At 34.9% G+C, this 12,668-nt stretch overlaps 1 pseudogene; it reads left to right on the top strand.

The window, feature by feature from the left end:
• Positions 1 to 12,136, top strand: part of LOC123241603 — a 130,911-nt pseudogene extending 118,775 nt beyond the window's left edge.
• Positions 12,137 to 12,668: the final 532 nt, after the last annotated feature.

Raw genomic sequence — 12,668 nt, 5'->3', positions numbered from 1 at the left:
AGACAAGTCACTTAATCTCTACTTATCTCAGTATTTCTTTATCTATAAAATAGGATAAGAATAGTAAATACTTTCCTGGGCTGTTGTGAGTATCAAATAAACAATTAACTGTTGAATGGTTTGCAAAGCCTTAAAGCTTTTTATTTATTATATTTAATTATTATATAAATATTAAATAAAACTAGTATTACTACTATGTGCTGAGAGCCCTGCACTGGATTTTCAATGAGCATATATGAAGCTAATTTGAGCATCTTTCCTTCTGTGATGAAGATTAAAATCAATTTTGGAGGGTTTGATCCTTACACCACCTATTGTGCTAGTCATAGCAAGAGCCAAGACAATCTCTTAATACTCTGGGGCTAGCTAAGGACATCAAAGACTTATCCCTGAGGGCAGTGCAAGGCCTTGGCCTTAAGACTTGTGACCCAAGGCTGAAGAGAGAGATTCCTGGGCAGCAGAGCATGGAGATTGGACAGTAACAAGGCTGGCCACAGCAGAGGCAGCAGGCACTGAAAAAATAGCCTAACAGTAAAATGCTTTAAAGCATCCTACACAAATAAATGCCTTCCCTCCTAATTCAGACTTCTAATTGGGAAGGGAATATACTACCAAGGCAAAACCCTGAAAGACAGAAGCTAAAAAAGGAATGTCCACCAACATGCAGGAATCTCAATGTACTAGTAGCAAAAGGATTAAGCAGCTGCAAAAAATGCTTTTGATGCTGCATAATTTCTGTGGAGAAAAATAGCAAAATATAGAAGCAACAGCAGAGAGTGACAAACAAGCAAACATATTCAAACTTTCCAAAAATAATGAAAATTAGTCAGAAGTTCTCAAGGAACTTAAAAAGGAATTCAAGAGCCAAGTAAGACAGATAGAAGAAAAATGAAAGAAAAGTTGGAAAAAGAAATGAAAGTAATACAAAAAGAAAATAACAGCTTAAAAGACAAAATTGCCTATATGGAAAAAGAGGCACAGAAATCAAATGAAATAATAAACAAATTAGAGACCAGAATTGGCCTGCTGAAAGCCATGAGAAGCAGGGTAGACATAACCAAAAAGGGAAATTAAAAGATCATAGCTGAAAATCAGTCTTTAAAGACTAGAATTGGGCAAGTAAAACCAAATGATCTCCTAAGACAGCAAGAATTAATAAAGCAAAATCAAAAGAATGAAAAAATAGAAGGAAACAAGAAATATCTCATTGAAAAAATGACTGACCTGGAAAACCGATGCAAGAGAGACAATTTGAGAATTATTAGTCTATCTGAAAACCTAGGAGGAAAAATAAAAGACTTCACATCATAGTATAAGAAATTATTCAAGAAAATTGCCCTGATGTTCTTGAACAAGAGGTCACAATAGACATTGAAAGAATTCACAGATCACCCCTTACATTAAATACTCCAAAGACAACCCCCAGGAATGTAATAGTCAAATTCAAGAACTTCCAGGCCAAGGAAAAACTATTGCAAGCAGCCAGAAAGAGATAATTCAGGTATCAATGAGCCCAAGTCAAGATTACACAGGATCTGGCAGCCTCCACACTAAAGGACCACAAGGCTTGGAATAAGATATTCAAGAAGGCAAGAAAATTGGGTCTACAACCAAGAACCACCTACTCATCAAAATTGTTTATATACATTCAGGGAGAGTATGAGCATTTAACAAAACAGAAGATTTCCAAGCATTCCTAAAGAAAAGATGAGAACTAACTGGAAAATTTGATGTCCAAATACAAAATTCAAGAGAACCATAAAAAATGTAAATAAGAAAGAGGGAAAAAATTGAGAGCTTCATTAAGGTTAAATTGATTATATTCCTACATGGAAAAATGATACCTGCAACTCTTCAAAATTATTTTTATTATCATAATATAGAGAAAAATTATTCATAGTACAATGGGGAATAACCAGGGTTGTTGCCTTAAATATTATTTTGTGGGCTCAGTGGGTGTGTGGGAGACAGGAATGACAGAAGGCAGGACAAAACAAGGTAGGGAGATGGGGGTTTAACTGCTAACGAGGTATCTGTTAACAGAAGTGGCAGTTAGGCCTTAACTGTCACTCTGCACCTTCTAGGCAAGGGGCCTATGGAGACTAGCAGGCAAAAGGCAAGAGTTTATAACAATTTAATTAAAGAAACTATGGTAAAGGATGGGAATAAGGGTTTCTACACTTTTCAGACTAAGGGCAAACCACAGGGTCAGGGGAGGTACTTAACTACACTCAACTGAGACCTTAGCCAGGCAGGGCCCAGAGGATAGAAGGACTGAAGTGGGATTCCTCACAGCAGAGTCCAGAGATGTTACAGGATGCCAGGAGCCAACTCCTCCAGAACCACTAGCTGCACTCCTTCATGTGGGTAGATTCTGGGCGCTAACCCAGCCCAAGTTAATCTACAACTCAGGTTGGGATTAATAGTCTCTACCAAAATCTCTCACAAGTAGTTGTCAGTCTTCCTTCAGGAAATCTGAAAATCTGAGGTCTCCTAGGGTCAGTGGCAACTTGTCTCAACCACCATGGAGTCCTTCTCAGAGAGAGAGCAAGCCACTTCCTGCTTCCCCATTCCATGTGGAATTCTCCAGCCCTTCCTATTAAGACTCCTAAATAATAACTTAAGTAATCTTCCTCATAACAACAGGCATAGGTTGTGGTACTAAGTTGTTTAGGATATGTAAAAAAAGGTGGGGAAAGAGGATAGTACTAAGAGAAACTTGAAGGAAGAAGAAAAATAGGATAAATTATATTAAACACATTGGGGGGGATACTGTTGTAAGAAGGGGAGGAAGAGAGTGGTAATAGATAGCATTTAAATCTTACTCTCAGTGGAATCAGTTCTGAGAGGGAACAACTATTGGGGTATAGAATTCTCTCTTATCCTACAAGGAATCTGAGAGGGAATAACAAAGGGGAGAGTGAGTGGGGAATATTAAAAGGGTAGGAAATTTGGAGGTCAATTAGTAGACCATAAAGAAAAATAAGAGGGGAATAAGAAGGGAGGACATGGGAAGGAAAATATAAGGGTGGGAAAAAGAGGCATTTATTAAAAGCAAATCACAGGTACAGAAGGAAATAGTGAAAGAAGAAAGGGCAGGACTAAAAGAGGAAATGAAAATGATGGAGAATTCACAAGTGGTAATCTTAATGCAGAATGTGAATGTGATGAACTCACTCATGAAATGGAAGCAGATAGCAGAGTGGATTAAAAACCCAAATCCTACCATATGTTGTCTACAAGAAACACATATAAGGCAGGTAGACAGACACAGGGTAAAAGTTAAGAGGCTGTAGCAAAAATTACATAGCATCAACTGAGAAAAAGATGGAAGGAGTCACAATTGTGATACCTGAAAAAGTCAAAGTAAAAACAGATCTGATTAAAAAGAGAAAAGGAAGGCAATTTACGTACTCATAATAGGCAGTATAGGCAATGAAAAAATATCAGCACCAAATGCTACAGCATCCAGAGTTTTAAAGGAGAAACTATTGGAGCTTAAGGAAGAAATAGATAGTAAAACTATACTAGTAGGAGACCTCAACCTTCCTATATCAGATCTAGATAAAACAAAAAAAAATAAATTAGAAAGAAGTAAGAGATGTGAACAAAATCTTAGAAAAATTAGAGTTAAAAGATAAACTAAGAAAAGTAAATAGGGATAAAAAAGGAATATATTTTCTTTTCAACAGTACATGACACATTCACAAAGTTTGATTATGTATTAGGGCATAAAAACATTGCAAACAAATGGAAAAAAGCAGAAAATAATAAATGCAAATTTTTCAGATCACAATGCAATAAAATTCATAATCAGATAAGCATGAAGCACCAGTGTTCAATATATATTTCATACTTAATAAATGTATAGTGAATAGAGTTTTGGGCCTGAAGTCAGGAAAACCTGAGTTTAAGTAAAAGACTCAGCAATTTTAGTTGTATGATCCTGTGGGTATACTTTGTGTGGGAATTGTGGGAATTGAACAAACCACACTGACTCCATCTTATAATTCAATTCTAGATCTTTGTTAGTTTAGTTTACTCAGTTTGCATAGTTGTTTCATTTGTAATCTGTTTGCTTTAGTTTCCTTAAGTATAAAAGGGGAAAAATGATAGCACTAAATTGTCAAGATTGCAAAAATTTGTTGAGATAGTTATCTGATGCCCAGGGAAATTAACAACTTGTCCAAAGGCACATAGCCAGTGACAGAACCAAGATTAGAAACCAAATTTAAAGATTTCTTATCTCATGGTTTTTTCTTTTCATCATATAATCCACACAAAGGACGTTCCTTCCAATAAGTCTGTGAGGAAATCAGAAAGCTATAATTATTCCCAATCTATTGAAAGAGTCAAAACATATGAGCATATTGAGCACAGGTATATAAGGCAACCTTCAAAATTATGGGTCAAATTAAATTATTTATAAAGCAGATCAAGTAAGTTAATTATTTGTAATTATGACAAATATATTATTTATAAATTGGGTCAAGAAGACCCAAATAATTAATAAATGCATCAGGTCAAATTAATTGTTGATATAATTTAATGATCCAAGACAAAGTCCTTCATCTTTACCTAAGTCACACAGAAACATTTTGCTCCCAGAATTCAAAAGTTTGGCTATACAAATGTCATCAGAACATTATCTTGGATATTGTGAAATGGTTAAAAATGTAGTTGCTCATGTGAATGTCTTATGCAGTAAGGAGAATGAATTTGAACCCATAACTTCCAAAAAGAAAAACAATGAACTAATTAGTTCATTTCACAGGTTCAAGGTCTGATTCAAAGAGAAATAAAAATCTAGTATGGTCTAGTTTGGATAAACATTAAGCCTCTGCCATTCCCAACGGGAAAATCAGAATGTAACTAGAAAGAATACTTGGATAGTATAGAGAAAGAAATATATTCAATACATACAATAAGGATAAGAGGCAAAGAATTTTGAATAATAAAAGAGAATATGATGAAAACAAGTGCCACAGAACTTAAAAGGTTATTCTGCCAAAATCCTCTGCACCCCACTTTTTAAAAGAGGCAGATTGTAGTAGAAAAATGTTGGGTTTATATTAGATGTCTAATTTTCCAGTTCTGACTCCTCTACTTATTATATTTATGACCACAACCTTAGAAGGGAGAATACAGAGAGAGGAAGCAAAACATTTCTATTGATAGTTTGAAAATGCTTTCCTTTTAAACCTATATATATATATGTGTGTGTGTGTGTGTTGTTCCTGATGGAAGAGAATGGAGAATAAATAAAAATTTTTCATTTGTTTAATGAAGAATCTAATTAACATAGAATTTAAGTGAGGTTATATAGAAAATTGCCTGAATTCTCCACTTACCTTTTGTATAAATCTAAAGTTTATTTAACAAAATGTAGCAAACTCATTCAGCAATGACCTTACATAGAGCCCTAATTTGGGCTTCAGGAAGACTTGAGTTTCAATCCCACTTTCAATGCTTATTATCTGTGGGAACATTTGCCAGTCACTTACTGATTCTAAGTCTCAGGCAATTGCCTCAGATATATCTGCTAAGTTACATAATTGTATATTCATAAGTCACATGATTGGTAAAGGTAATATTTGGTGACACAGTTAATTATAGACTAAAGTAACCCATCTAGTGCTTAGAATTCAATGAATGTAAGAAAAACAAACATTTTGATTAACTAATTTACAAATTATTTTCTGAATTATAGAATTTTAGGGTAAATTATTATAAAATTTAGAATGATATATGTTTATATATACATAAACACACATATGCATGTATAATTGTTACTAGTTTTGTGGAAATTAAAAGTGAGTAAGTATTGTATTTCTCAAGTTCTAAACCAATTAAAGTGAAGAAAGGGGAAAAAGAAATATGGAACCCATGCTGCACAACACCAGAAATTCATAATCAGAATAGAGTAAGTAATAGAATAACAATTAAATTATAGATGACTTTTAATCTCCATTTGAAAGGTAAGTAAAGGTACCTTCTGGGAAACTAAATAAGGCAAATCAAATATCTCAATAAGTATGTGAATAAAAAGTTGTCTTATTGAATAGCTAACTAGTGAGTGATATGAACAGAAATGCATTGATAGACTAATACTGCCAACAAGGCCAATGCTGTAAATATGGGATTTGCTTAAATCTAACTATACAAAACTTTGCATTCTCTTTTACACAGCTTTCATCATATTGCACTTTCTGTATATATATGTACACATATATATTATATATGTGTGTATACATATGTCATCACAAAAATATGTACATGCACTTTTATACCACATGTATATTTGAATACATGTCTCATCATCTTTTTTAGAATATAAGACTTTCGGGAAAAAATGACTTTATCTTACTAATTAGTTGAACACAGTGTTAATACTTGTTAAATTACAGCATCTTGACCTTAACTGAGCAAAATTCACAAATTACTGACATTAAATCTTTTTCATAAGGAGTAAGAATTAGAATGATTTACTTGACAGTTTAAGAGAAAAATTGTGAAACAAAAACTTAACAGCATTTGGTGAAAAAATAAAAAATAAAAACATGTTAAAACATAATTAGAATTTACCTTTAAAAGTATACTTGAAAATTGATATAGAACACAGTAATACCTTTATTATTAATGTTAAGAATATGAGTAGTATATTGAATGCAAGTTATTTTCTTGTTTTATTCTTTTTTCTTTATATTGATATAATTTATTTTTATATCATCGTGATATCTAAATATCTACATCTTTCGTCTTTACCTAACATTTTTTTTCCCTTGTAACAAAGCTTAAAAGAAGAGAGTATTAAAAAAAAAGAAGGAATCAACACACTCCAACCACTATCATGAACAGAGTTCAGCAAATCACTCAAAGAAGATTTGTCCTTTCTTAGTTTTCTTAGGAAGTTAAGGTCAACTTTTTTGAACTGCCTTAGTTCAATTGTTTTCTTTGTCTTTATCTATATCTTCACCCATCTTCAACTCTTACTTTCCAGTTTCAGAAGATAGGATTGCCTTACTCCTTGTAAGATAATCATGTCTTATAGAACCCTCCTTTCTGTTTCATCCATGATATTTCTCCCTCAGTCATCTTCCACATCCTCATGAATTATCAGTCTTTCCCTCAATGCTATCTCTCTGTTTTTATGCCAATATACAAATTTATTTAGATTTCTTAGAGCACTAAAAATACAACCAACATGTGTGTATGTTGGGGGATGGGATTTGAGATATAAGAATAAACAGAGCCTCTGATCAAACTGTAATAATAAATGAGACCCAAGTAACCAATGTTATGATAGAAGGGAGAGAGTCTATGAGGTAAGACTCTCTTCTAGCTCTCCCCTCCTGCTGAATATACACTGGAAGACTTCAAGGGGGTGTCACCCCAAAACTGGGTGACCTGGATGGTTGTGCTGCCCCACAGGAGTTGGGGGCGAGGCCTCCCTATAAGATGAGGTATGGGGTACCCCAATCCGAGTTTGAACACCCTAGATCAGTCAACTTCACAGCGGGTGGTCTGGCTTCAAGATGGAGGCAGCCACACCAAGCTGTATTTCCCCTCCCCCTCAATGTCTCTCAGACACTCTGGAAAAATTTTCCATGGTTACATGATTCATGTTCTTACTTTCCCATTCACCCACCCCTTAGCACCCCCCCCATACCAACGTGCATTTCCATTGGTTTTAACATGTGTCATCTATCAAGAGCTATTTCCATATTATTGATAGTTGCTTTGGGGTGGTCATTTCGAGTCTACATCCCCAATCATGTCCGCCTCAATCCATGTGTTCAAACAGTTGTTTTTCTTCTGAAACAGTATTCTTAAGGAGCTCCCATTCTAGGATAATATGTATAGGAAGCTTTATCTTTAAGTCATATATAAAAGTCCCATGACCTTTATAAAATATTGATGAAATAGAAGGAAATCTATCTTCTTAATTGGAATTTTTATTGATTAAACTGCATTGGTTGAACTTTGACATTACCAAGAATATCAGTGATGAAAACTTTTGTTTTCTGATGGATGTTTTGCTATGGGTGCTGATTAATAGGAAGGCAATAGCAGTGCCTACCGAAATAATTGTCAGGTTTTATCACCACAAGGATTGCTTCACTGAATGACAGTTGGATGGGACAACCTGAATCAGAGTAGGGGAATGAGTGTTTACAGAGTTTGGAAGTTTTCCTGACGATAGGTGGTGACTGATTTGCATTAGTTTTGGTGCCAGTTGGAATCAAAGGTACTGCCCAATAGGGATTGTTTCCTGAAAGATAGCTACAGGAGTCAGACTTAAAGAGAAGCTGATAGTCTCAGGGGTTTTGCTGTTCTCAGTACTCTTGGTTTTAGTGTCAATTTAGATGTAACCCCAGATTTCTTCCAAATATTTATAATAGTCTATCTAAAATTCTTTCTAAACCCATCATAATATCTTATCTCTTAGTTTAAACTATCTGATCTGAATGATTTTGGTTTTGTCCTTTTCATATTAATCTCCCTATGATTCCAGTTACCTACTATTATCTATGTCCTACCTAACTTCAAAAACTCCCTTTGACCACTGTCTACTCTGATCTATTTCTTTACTAATACTTAGTGAGACCCAACATAAAAGAGTCTTCAAACAACCAATATTTTTTTTTCCAGACAGATTGTGAAAAAGCTGTAGCATCTATTCTATGACTATAGAAGCAGAGAATCATTAAAGTTAGCTTTTTGGGGCGATTATAGCAGCCACTTAATCCAGGTTCCTCATTTTATGGATGAATAAACTGAAGCACAGAGAAGAGAAGTGACTGGTTGAAGAACACACAGCTAGTTAATGGTAAAGCTAAAGCCATTACCTTTATTTCCCAATGTTCTGTCATCTGATAACAATTATACCATATTTCCTCTTTTTTGCATCAGATGCTTTCAGCATAAGAAAGTAGTAGAAAACACAAAAGAATTAATCTTATTATCAAGTGTGCTTTTTCTACAGGTAAATATAATATATACAATTTCTCTAAGAACCATAAACACTGAACAAGAAGATATAACATGATTAAAGGGTAAAATCTTTTTTTGATTTCCTTCTATGTCATCACTTAATGCCCCTGCAAAGATATAAACTTCAACAAATGATTTTAAAGATGGTGAACTTTATGTTCTCTTTTATGATCAGTTTTTCATTTTAGTCTCCTTTACTTGACTCTTGCTCTTTTCCCAAGATCAATTTCATTGTCTTATCCATCCCTAAACTCCCATTCATATCCACCAATAAGAAAAATTTAAATTGAACTCTAGGAACTTAAATGAATAGGGCTTAAGAGCTTTTAACTAACAGGCATGGATTTTAAAAAAAATTAAGTACATATTTAGCACAAGGTTAATAAGGCATTTTATGTATTATTGAATAGTTGAATAGTAATAGGGGGCTTGTGAAAATCAAGAGTCTTCAGGATCTAAAAGAACCAATATAAAGTGGCTGATTCTTTAATACATTGGTATGTATGAGAAAGAATTATATTGCAAGAGTGTTATAGGAAGTCACTTCAGGAATTGCTCATTTGAATGAGAACATTGGTTTAGTTAAATCAGAACTGGGTTGTCCTTATAACTGATTAGTCACCTATGATATGAAATCTAAGCTTTTTTTGAAGATTAATGTAGTTCTTTCTCATACATACGAACTATACCAGAGATTCTGCCATTTTATATTCAATCTTTTAATCCAAAATCTCATCTGATGCAGGAATTCCATTTTACAGAATGTCTAAAACCTTCTGCATAATTTAATTTACTAGCTTAAAAGAAGAGTCATTTCATCACTGAATAGTTTTAAATGCTAGAAAGCTCTTTTATTTTGGTCATTTACCTAAGGACTACTTTCTGATGCTATACAGAATGGTGTCTACATGTTTCTTTTTCTTTTACAACTGAACTTAACTAATTTTTTCAACTATTAAGCATTATGATGTGATTTTTAAAAACTTTTTTCATCTTGTATGGTCACCTAAAGAGGTCAGCTAAGTGACATAGTGGATTCAACATTGAGTGCATCTTCATTAGCACAAATCTGGCTTCAGACTCTTACTAGCTGTATGACTAGACAAACCCCTGTTTGCCTCAGTTTCATCAAATGGAAACTGAACTGGAGAAGGAGACGGCAGACCACTCCAGTATCTCTGCTGAGAATACCCAAAAATGAGATAACAAAGAGTCAGACACAATTGAAATTACTGAACAATAGTTTCTTCCAGATGTGCCCTTATTTGTGAATACCTCTTCTAAAATGTGGTGAGAAAAAAACAAACAAAAACAAACAAACGAAATCTCTTAATGTAATCTCATTAATTTAGGTTTGTAGAGTAGGAATATTTTGTTCATCACTCTGGCCATACTATTTATCAAATGAGAAAACTAAGAAGTATACTTGAATACTTCAGTGAATCTATAATCTTTTTAATGTAAGTATATTTTCTAATCATGTAGAAAGCAATCCATTCATGATTTTTTATTCTGTATGACTCACTCTTATCCTCCCATGGACTTTATAGTAAGTACATAAAACATATTGGGGAGCTAAGATAACATTTTTGTTTTTGCAAAAGTGTCATATTTGTTTGATGATTTGAATTCAAGTAATGTTTGAATATTGAAATTCATCTATAATCTCTACATCTTTTAATATAATCTACTATGAAACTCTAACACTAGCCTGTGCCCTTTTCTTTGATAACACAAGATTACCTTTGAATTTTAAAAAGGGTGAGTTTGGATATTAAATTTAAAGTTACCCTCTGATTGAATTAAGTTTCAGCTTGTCCTCACCCTCTGATTGAATTAAAATGGTGAAGAGTAGAAAGGAGTGGGCATGCATACTCTGAAGCCATTCTATTGGTCTCAGCACCCTTGTCTTTTGATACTTGTAACTATCTGGAATCTGGAAGACCTGCCTCTTGTCCAATCAGAGAAGCTTTGGAAAGGGACATTATTACAAACATAAATTCGCATACCAAAAGGAAGTGGAGGTTTTTTTTTCCTGGGGAATACTGGGGGAGAAGGTATGCCTTGGCCTGGCTCCTGACCCTCCAGTCTTTGACCAACTTTTACTCAAGGCTTACTAAAGGATGAGCAAGCCACATAAGATTAGAGTCCTTTCCTTTTTTTCTGACTTGTAAAATAAGATACAGTCTCCAGAGAATTTTAATCTTAATACTACAATATATCCTGGGTTTCCTCATTCTCTAATAGTGTCATTGATTGGAAAAAATCTAAATCTTTTCATTACTTCCTACTCTTATCAGTAGTAAATTATGATTATCATCAATATTTCCTGATAAACTTTAAAAAAGAAGCCATTTGGCATTCATTTTTAATCAACATTCAATTGGAGAGAAAAGTCACTAAGATTCCAACCACAAAAAAGGTTTTATCAACAATAAGGGGGCATTAAAAATATAATTTATGTGGTCCTTTTAAAAAAGGTAAAGTAGCTGGCTCTTCCTAGAACCCTGCAGAATTTTCCTACCCCCATGCTGGCTCTCTCTCTGTACCTCCCAGCCTAGGCTACCCAGAGCCTCAGTTTTGTGTATTATCAACCAGTTGGTGGAGCAGAGTGGTCCAGGGAGTGTTGGTTGGCAAGGCCTGGTCTCTTAACTAGTTCTGACCAGCAGGCAGCTAGACTGAAAGAATGAACCCATTCCCCTGCAGCCAGATCCCCCAAAGCTGCAGAGCATCATAAAATTCCAGTACAAGGAAGACCAAGTGTGGGGAAAAAAGAGGGGGAGAAGATTGGGAAGAAATACCCAGATAGAGTCACTGTAATTGTGGAGAAGTCACCTAAAGCCAGAGTTCCTGACTTGGACAAAAGGAAGTACCTGGTGTCCTCTGACCTTACAGTTGGTCAGTCTACTTCTTAATTCAGAAATGGATCTGCCTTCAAACAGAAGACTCCTTATTATTATTATTTTTTGTCAACAACACTATTTCCTCTACTAGTGCCACCATGAGCCAACTTTATGAGGACAACAATAAGGAAGACTATTTTCTCCATGTGGCCTAGAGTGATGAAAGTGTCTACAGGAAGAAGAAAGCATTGCAGAACAGAGCTGCTGGATTGGCTGGGGGAAGTTTTCAACATGTATGATTAGGAAATGGGGATGGCATCCCTCCTTCCTGCCTTCCTCCCACTCTGCAAATTAGCCTTTGTTGTGCTGGATAGAAGGTTCGGGAATTTGATAGGTTTTCAGATAGTCTCTGTCCAGGGAGAACTTCCCAGTTTTCTTACTCTGGGGGGGTGGGAAACTCAGTTTGATACTTTGGTAGGAGGGGTGTGGGTGGGAGAGGCAGAAGAAATTGCTCTATGACTCCCCCAGTATTTGACCAAACTTGCTTTTTTCATCTCTCCTTGGTGACATCTCTTCCATAGTTCTACTTTGGGCTTTATCCTCCCCCAATATACCTAGGTATCATTCTCAAAGAGGAATATGGCCCTAGAGCTATAAGCATTGTTGCCTGGCTTATTGGGCTTCTGTCTCAAGATTTCACTTAAAAGATAGTAAAAATAGACATGGAGTATGAAGGATAAAGGGAGAATGTTGACTCCTTCATGTCTTCTTTGTAGGTATTGGTCTAGGAACTCATATCTCTGCCCCACTTGTCATCCCCTTCTTGTCCTT

This window comes from Gracilinanus agilis, chromosome 3, assembly GCF_016433145.1.
Source record: "Gracilinanus agilis isolate LMUSP501 chromosome 3, AgileGrace, whole genome shotgun sequence".
In the NCBI taxonomy this organism is placed as follows: domain Eukaryota; kingdom Metazoa; phylum Chordata; class Mammalia; order Didelphimorphia; family Didelphidae; genus Gracilinanus; species Gracilinanus agilis.
This window is presented reverse-complemented; position numbering and strand designations above follow the sequence as displayed.